The 9,552-nt window shown below is 34.5% G+C and overlaps 1 long non-coding RNA gene across 1 annotated transcript; it reads right to left on the bottom strand.

Annotated features, from left to right (window-relative positions):
- Positions 1-538: 538 nt before the first annotated feature.
- On the bottom strand, positions 539-4,193 carry LOC149261183 (uncharacterized). Its single transcript, XR_016248403.1, has 4 exons — positions 3,970-4,193; positions 3,552-3,670; positions 1,005-1,265; positions 539-837 (listed from the first exon to the last, which is right to left on the bottom strand). It is a non-coding gene; the product is annotated as an uncharacterized LOC149261183 (long non-coding RNA).
- Between the last annotated feature and the right edge of the window lie 5,359 nt (positions 4,194-9,552).

The raw sequence follows: 9,552 nt of genomic DNA, 5'->3' as shown, positions 1-9,552 counted from the left end.
TAACTGCAGATGTGTCTGAGTAGGTTGAAAACTCTAGAAGACCAACTTAGTGTGTAAAGTTCAAACCCAAAATGAAAGATGAAGAAATACATTGTGGCATAATCTGAAGCCGAAATGACCATGGTGTGGATATAGAATAATTGTCCCATCCATATTAATAATAAATGCTATAGATAACTAATCTTATCCCCGCTCTATCGCTCTTGTATTGAAGCATGTGAAAGGAGAGCAAACAGGACTCAAACAGTTTCAACAAATTTTGGAACAACGAAATAATCAGCACATGATGAATTAAAACAAGAAAGCTTCAGTGAATCAGAGTATTCAAGGTAAGCAGCTTGGTGAGCCTGAGAGATGATTTTATGCAATGTTCCTTGAGACTGAAATTAAACTTTATTCTGATACTTGATAAACTTCGATTTGGTAGCAATTATATTGATAAAAATTTCATTTGTTGAGATGTATATTTAGAAAATATGTTGAAAGGATTCTACTCGATTATGCTAAATTTTCAATTGAAAACACAGCAAGCAGAGAAAGTGGGGTTATTTTTATCTTAGATGGTCAGTCAAGCATGGGAACTCAAGTCATGTCTGAGATGGATCATCACCAAAGAACATGCATCACCCATATCACCTCTCACATTCTTGAGGAGGCCTTTCTTTGCCCATTGAGATGGAAGACTCGCCAAGACCCAAATGACTGATCACCTCGATTTATTTTTATGCCCATGACCACCAGTAAGGTCTTCACCTGCAACACTTTTTCCATTTTCCTTTTCTACATCCCCGTACCAGCAAGGTCTATCAGGCTTTGTTAAATATGTGGTGACATTTTCTGGATCATCAAGAATATCTATTATTAGATTCCATAATTCAGTAAATTTCACAGAATAAAAGTTGTGTGAAAGAAATGAATTCCACTTGACACAAACAAATTAACTAAAAGGAGGCAACACATACCAAAAACAGAAGTAATTAAAAGGAAGCAACACCAACACATACCCAGAACCAGCATTTGCTGTCAACCAAGCTTTAGCAGTTAGCCAGACCCAAACAACGTCTCTAACAAGCTATAATAATAATCACACTGCTGAGAAGTTTCTTCGTGGTTGTGATTATGGGCATTCCCTGCCTGCACAGCAGCAGGACGCGCAAGATTCATGTCTGACACCAATCTTTCTCTGGCAAGAATATTTCTTTGGCTTGTATAAGTTTTTGGTCCATGCACAGAAGACATAAATAACCCTCTCATGTTGTGTCAAACTGCAAAACCCAAGATAGTATGAATTCAAAAAACAAAAGTTTCCACTAATAACCGAAAGAACTGAGAATGCAGAGTCAAATACATCAATTACGAGATAGAACAAATTCAAGGAACAGTGTCCACTAATAACCGAAAGAGCTGAGAATATAAAGAGTCAAATACATCCATTACAGTAACTCAAGGAAGTGCCTAAGACATATCCAAGAGAAAAATGCGGAACGACAGCTACCAGAACATACAACAAATGCAGTCCATGATGTAGATGCTAACAAACTTTTATATGAATATCAATTGGGTACTGTCAAGAACCATGGATTCTCCCATGAATATCTAGAAATTCAGAATGCTAATTGCCAGATTGGAATGCATGCATAAACAAGCAGAGATAAGATGCAAGCAAGCAATGCATGGGCTACTAACCCAAAATGCAGAGCCAACTCTGACATTCGGAAATCTAATAACTTGGCTTATTCGAAAACCAAAGTTTCAAAAAATCAGGGAACATAAACTTGGCAATGTACTGGTGATTGCAAGCAAGTGTGACGAGCCTCGGAAAGTTCATAACTTGGATTATTAAAATACATTAGAACATAAACTCAAAAAATAAGGTAACACAAATTTGTTAAAATATTGGTCAGTGTCTGGTGGGGATAGATCTACTATCAACCAAAAGGAGAGCCAACTACTATCCTAGACGTAGCAGGCTAACTTGGCTTATTAAAAAGTTACGGAACATAAAAATTACACCCTGTTGAATTACAAATTCTAATACAAACCATGAATTCAAAATAACGAAGATGTATGACGTTTTTTTTTTTTTTGGCAATATTTTATGTGGATTTTGTCCTATATTTGGTGGGATCTTTCGCGCAGTTTAATTGTGAGGCTTTTTTGATTGATTGTCTTAAATTTGGTGGTTTTTCTTCGAAGGGTAACTTTGAGTTGAGTGTAAAAAAATTCTGAGAACTATGAATGCATTCATATATAGAAAACAACGTTCTAAATAATAAAAAGGACAATCTTCTCAAACAATAAATTATCACATCTAAAAGATAAACATAAAAACGTCTCATAGTTATACTGCTATATCCTCACCGTGATAACGACTTATTACATGTTGCCACAGTAAAAAATCAGTAAGATTGTATTTTTGTTTACACAGTAGCTGCAAAGTGCAAAGTTGTCATTGTAGAAGTAAAGTGCAAAGTTGTCATTGTAGAATTAAAGTTTGTGCAAAGTTGTCAATGTAGGATTAAAGTTGAGTTCATAGTTTGGCAAGATTGAACATCTATCAGGTATTCACTGTTCAGGTTATCAGATTCGAAATATAGTATTTCTTATGCAGCTGTTTGAGAATGGATCAGAAGAAGAAATAAGTGAGAATGACGATAAGATTGGGATTGATCGAGATTGATCACCCAATTGGAAATTCAAGCAGATTTGATAAAAAGACAAGATCCCAGAGACCAAGAAGAGGGAAAACGATAAAAGGGCATGGCAATGTGCAGTAAACACAGCTCAAAACCCAGCATTCGAGGTTGGGGCCGAGGATCCTCTAAAGCTTTCCAATAATGGTTCCCAAACGCTTTCCATCTATGATTCCCAGCTTCCCAGCTTCGAAAATGCATCAAGACGAAGCGTGAATTGAAGGAAATTGATGAAAATGCTAGTGGTATTTACGATGACGAGCCATAAAATGCCTTATTACAAGTGCAGCCGCCTGCAATAAGCTTTTCATTTCTATCGGGCAGAGTATATTCATTCGTATCAGCCAAAGCAAGACAGAGTAGAGCAGAGCAGAACATGCAATTAAACTTACAGAGGAAGCAATGCAATAAGCGTTTCATTTCTATTAGGCAAACGCAATTTCATTCCTATTAGCCAAAGCAAGACAGAGTAAACCAGAGCAGAACATCAAGACAGAGTAGAGCAGAGTAAACATCAAAACCAGAGTAGAGCAGAGTAGAACATGTAATTAAACTGAGGAAGCAAATTGATGAACCAGAGGGATTAACGGATAAATACATGGTAAACAGACTAATTAATTAAGAAATATGCTGACAAAATTAGGGTAAATTTATGGAAGAATACCAGTCATTCCTAAGGAAGACGACTTATACAACACAGTTGGGTTACACGTGGAAGTTGATTTAATGATGATGCAATATCATTAATAGAAAATCAAAACACCCAAATCTTGGGTTAAAGAAAAGCTAGAGCCATCTCATATCTGGATTTATACATTGGAATAGGGTTTGAACAAAGACGGAGCCATTTCTAAATACCTGGAATTGCACATTAGAGCAGAGTAATTGTGATTAAACGAGAAGCTAGAGCCATCTCACCATATCTGCAATTATACATTGGATAGGGTTTGAACAGAGACGGAGACAAGTCTACGTACCTGGAAATGTACATTAGAGCAGGGTTAGCCACAACAAATAAAACAGAATCCAAATGATAGTAACAACAAATAAAACAAAGTTCAAACAAAATGAAATAAACACGAAATTTCAATACAAAATGAAAGAAAACGAAATTTCAATACAAAAAGAAAGTAGAAATAAAGAATTGCTTCAATACCAGAATCAGATGAAATATAACAAAGTTCAAACAAAATGAAATAAAACGAATTTCAAACAAAAGAAAGAAAAACTTTCAATACAAAAAGAAAGTAGATAATTAAAGAATTGCTTCTCATACCAGAGATCAGATGAAATATACTTGAATGTCAGAAACCTAAGTAACTCCAAGGGATGAACCAAATCCAATTGCCCTGCCCCTGAAGTTTTTTCTCCAAGGAATCATACAAATAGAGTTGCCTCCTCATCCTCCTCTCACATACACTACATGACTCAGACACCATACCACACAGAGACAGCGATGACTCAAACACAGACAGACTCAGATTTCCCAAGGAATCATACGAATAGAGTTGCCTCCTCCTCATCCTCCTCTCACATACACTACATGACTCATCCAGAGATCAGATGAAATATACTTGAATGTCAGAAACCTAAGTAACTCAAGGGATGAACCAAATCCAATTGCCCTGCCCCTGAAGTTGTTTTCTCCAAGGAATCATACAAATAGAGTTACCTCCTCCTCATCCTCCTCTCACATACACTACATGACTCAGACACCATACCACACAGAGACAGCGATGACTCAGACACAGACAGACTCAGATTTCTCCAAGGAATCATACAAATAGAGTTGCCTCCTCCTCATCCTCCTCTCACATACACTACATGACTCAGACACCATACCACACAGAGACATCGATGACTCAAACACAGACAGACTCAGATTTCTCCAAGGAATCATACAAATAGAGTTGCCTCCTCCTCTCACATACACTACATGACTCAGACACCATACCACACAGAGACAGCGATGACTCAAACACAGACAGACTCAGACACCAATACCACACAGAGAGAGCCAACACCAAACCCCACAAAAACATCCAACCTCGCAGACATAATAGTGCAGAGGAATGACACCATACCACGCAGAGACAGCCAAACCCGCAGAGATACCAGGCCATGCCCTAGGAGAAATATGTTTGAAATAGTGAGATTTAATGTGCATATAGACTCTTTTTCAACAAATGCGAGATATAATATAATGCATAAATTAAATATCTCGTAGCAACATTCTCATCCATTATGGCAACCAATTCAATTACAACCTTTAGAAATATTTGCACGATTAAAACAACATTATATCACCAGATTCAATTTAAAAATTGAATATCTGATTTCATAGAAGAGGGCGGCGGTGAAACTAATGATCGCCGGTTTAAAACTGCGGGGGAACCCACAACTGGACTAAATTATAAACATGCTGATTAGCGACGGTAGTCAAACTAACAAGTGTGGATTGAAAAGGAAAAAAGTGATTTAATTTGCAGGATGCAGGAGGTTTAATGAAAAATTAGTGTGGATTTAAATGAAAAAACATAATTTAATAGGGCGGGATGCAAGAGGTTTAATGAAAAAATAAATTTAAGATAAGCATACTTAAACTGGGTTAATAAAAAGCCAAGAAATTTAATAAAAGCATGGTTAAATTGGGTTTGAATAAAAACTAAATTAAAACATATCTGTGTGCGCCTAGAGGTAGGGTTTAACCAGCGGTAACATTAGCTAGAATAGTGGAGAGCTCAAGTCATGACTATAGGAGAAAAAGCGAGAGGCCCAGAGCTTCTAATGATTTATCAGTAAAGGAGAAAGAATATGAGGGATTGGACAGCAATGAGAGAATGTATTGTCCGCCAAGGAATTCTAAGAGCAGTTGGCAGTGTGCAGAGCGGTACTCTCATTTCTGTTCGGTTCTGGGTATGGTTTCATGGTCACATGACGGGTCACTCTAAACGCATCACGATAGTGGTCAGTGGTCACGTCCATTTTCAAGAATCGCACACACATGAAGCACAAGACGAAAACGAGCAAAGAAGTGAGAATGACATTAAGATTGAGATTGATCGCTCAATTGGAAATTCATGCAGATTTGATAAAAAAAAACAAAGGTCCCTCCAAGATATGCAAAACGATATGCAATCCACGTTAATGAAAAAGGGCATGGCAATGTGCCCTACAAGTGTTAATGAAAAAAGGCATGGCAATGTGCCCAGCATGCGTTAATGAAAAAGGGATGGCAATGTGCCATGTAATGTTTGCAGGCGGAGTAAACCCCGCTCATAACCTAGCATTCCTGGTTGGGGATCGATGATCCTAGATCTAATGACCTCAAGCTTTCCAATAACGGTTCCCACCTTCCAATATGCATCAAGAAAAAGCCTCAATTAAAGGAAAATAATGAAGATGCTAGTCTTTATGATGACAAGGCTAAAAAGGCCATATTACAAGTACACACAACTGCAATAAATTTCTCATTCCTATTAAGTAAAGCAAGACAGAGTAGAGCAGAGCAGAACATGCAGTTGAACTTAAAGGAACATGCAAAATTAATGAACCGAAAGGATTAACTGATAAACACAAGTTGAACAGGATTCTTAAATTAACTACTAAATATATTAATTAAATTAGTGTTCATCTAATGGAAGAACATCAGTCATTCAAAATACCAGTCATTGCTAAGAATTTAGGGTTAATCTGAAGGAAGAATACCAGTCATTCCCAAGGAACGCAACTTATACTAAATTAGTTCGGATAAACGAAAAACTTGATTTAATGAGGATGCAACACGGTTAATAGAAAATCAAATATGTTAAAACACCCAAAAATTGGGTTAGCGAAAAGCTATATAAAACTTGATTTTAATGATGGTGCAATACGGTTAATAGAAAATCAAATATGTTAAAACACCCAAAATTTGGGGTTAACGAGAAGCTATATTTAGTAAACCTAGTTAAATCACTGAGAGGAAAAGAGCTAGAGCCATCTCAGTATACCCGAAGTTGCACATTGAAATAGGGTTTGAACAAAGATGGAGCCATTTCTACATAACTGGAATTGTATATTGAAGCAGGGTTTGAACAATACCAACAACAAATTAAACAAAATTCAAATAGCAGTTACAACAATACCAGCAAATAAAACAGAGTTCAAGTGGCCATTGCTATTTTTATGAAAATGAATGAAATTTCAATGAAATTGTTTCCCATAACAGAAAACAAATGAAATAATAACAACACAAATAAACAGAGTTCCAATGGCAGTTGTCATCTTCAGAGCAGGGAAATTTTAATACAAAAGAAAGAAAGTAAGTAGATAATAATTGCTTCTCAATCTTATGAAATAATTATATGTACCTGAATGTCAAGCCCAATTGCCCTGCCCTGCCTTGCCTTTGAAGATGTTTTCTCCCAAAAAACAAAAATGATACCAATAGAGTTGCGTCTTCCTCCTCTCTCGCATAAACCCACATGACTCAAAAACACAGACAGACTTAAACACCATACCACACAGAGAACCAATCTCGCAGACATACTAAACCAAACACCATACCACACAGAGACAGCCAACCTCGCAGACATAATAGACCATAGATAGAAGAAGCACACAGAGACAGCCAACCCCGCAGACATAGCAGGCCATGGATAAAGGAGGGAGGAGGAGAAATATGTTTGAAATTCTGTGAGATTGAATGTATATATATAGACTTTCTTTCAACGGATACTTGAACCACCCATTACAGCTGAGACCAATTACCAACGGCTTATCAATTAACACATTCCTGCTTTTTTTTCTCATACTTTCTATTTAGGTTCATGCTTTCTTTTTTTCAAATACTCTCTATCGCCATGACAAGCACACCCCACTTCAATACTTTCTTTTTTAAATACTCTCTATCCCCTTGACAAGCACACCCCACTTCAATACTTTCTATTTTTAAATACTCTCTATCCCCTTGACAAGCACACCCCACTTTTGATTCTTGTTTTTTTTGTCTCAAAACTTTCTATTATTCATGCGTTTTTTAATACTTTCTATTGCTTTTTTCAATTTAGATTCTTTCCTTTTTTATACTTGTTATTGCTTTCTTAATTTAGCTTCAATGTTGACGGTACATTTTATTTTATTTTGGAGTAGATATTAGTTTTTTCTTTAATTATAATTTAATTGAAATTGTTTGAGTATAAAATTTGGTTGGTTTTTTTTAATTTCATAAATTTGAAAAATAATTTCTTAATAATAGCAACAATTTAATGAGATGGAATGGAAATAGATTTAGTTAAGATTTTTAAATAAAAATTTACTAAATAAATTATATATATAAATAATAATATTGTAGTAAAGATTTATAATAGCATATGGATTTTGAGTATTAGGGGATCACAAGGATTAGTTGTATGTTGTTTTTTTCTTTGATGCCTTAGCCTTTTAGAATGTGACTTCATTTTAGATATGTAATTTTATGTTCCATAATCATAATGGTGGGATGAGGGCTTTTGGAAATTTGACACTCAGATTAGTTGTTGTTTAACTCTATCTAGATTTTACCTTTATGCTTCTTAACTATACTAGATGGATATACAATATTCATTCTAGAAAAAAGAAAAAGAAAAAAAATCAACCTCACAAGCTCACTACAATCAACAACTTGTTGCGTAAATTAATCCTACCAAGTGTGCGCTCATTTAATGACCATTACCTCATGGAAGCTCCACCAGTTAGCTCCTTATGAGTTTATAATTCTAAATCATCTCTTATTTAATCATTATTATTTTAACTTATTTGAGATATTTATTTACTTTTTATTTAAGGTACTAAACTTTATGCTAATTACATATTTCTAGGAGAATATGTCATTGCTATAAAATTTATATTTATGTATTTTATAAAATTTATGTTTATATATCTTTTAATATTAAGTTTGATTGAAGTTTAAATCGTATTTTTTTTCATTTAAATTACATATTAATTTAAAATTCATTTTACTCTCTTTTAAACTTTTCTAACTTATATAATTTATTTTTTCTCAATTATAACAATTTGATGCATATTTTACCAAACTCCAATGTCACATTTAATACTTATTTTACCAAACTCTTCTCCATATAGGTGACATTAACATTCTAGTTAGAATCAGAAACTTATATTATAATATTCATAAATGCATTAAAACTAGGATTGCATGCTATCTAATATACTCCTTTGGAGTCATGACAAGTTTTGATATCTCTATTTTTAAATTATTGATAAAAGTTTTATCACTAACCTAATTATAATAATTTATATTATTTTTAATTGCATTATTATCTTTTTAAAGCTATTTTTGTTATTTTTTCAATTTTATATATTATTTTCTCCAAGACATAGTAATTTTCCAACTAAAGGCATATTACTATGACTATATATCTCGGTATTTTATTAATATAAAGTATAGTTCATGTGTTTATTTGTTGACTTTTTATCTCTTTTCTTAATGCATTAAAAAGGCTTTCCTAACATCACATTTAAGGATTATTTATTAGAAATTGTTTATATTTAATTGCCATTATCATCTAGGTAAGTGTAACTTTACAACCCTAATCGACGTAGCTCTGCAACCCTATCCGCACCCTATCCACGCTCATCTTAATCATGTTCAACATGCTCCAAAGTTTTGTCAAGCATTTGGATGGTAGATTAGAATCCCTGTAGGGGTTTGATCTCCTCCTCGAATTAGAATATAATTGACAGGGTATTTATTGTTCACGCATTCAATATAATTGACGGTATTTATTTCTTTACCTTCACTAACAACTTCATCTATTTTTAGGCCATCCCTCGTGTATTTCAAAAAAGTTGTGATCCTTAAAGTAGCGGATCAACG

This window comes from Pinus tabuliformis, chromosome 6, assembly GCF_031772625.1.
Source record: "Pinus tabuliformis cultivar Carrire ecotype Pingquan chromosome 6, CPIR1, whole genome shotgun sequence".
Taxonomy (NCBI): Eukaryota; Viridiplantae; Streptophyta; class Pinopsida; order Pinales; family Pinaceae; genus Pinus; species Pinus tabuliformis.
This window is presented reverse-complemented; position numbering and strand designations above follow the sequence as displayed.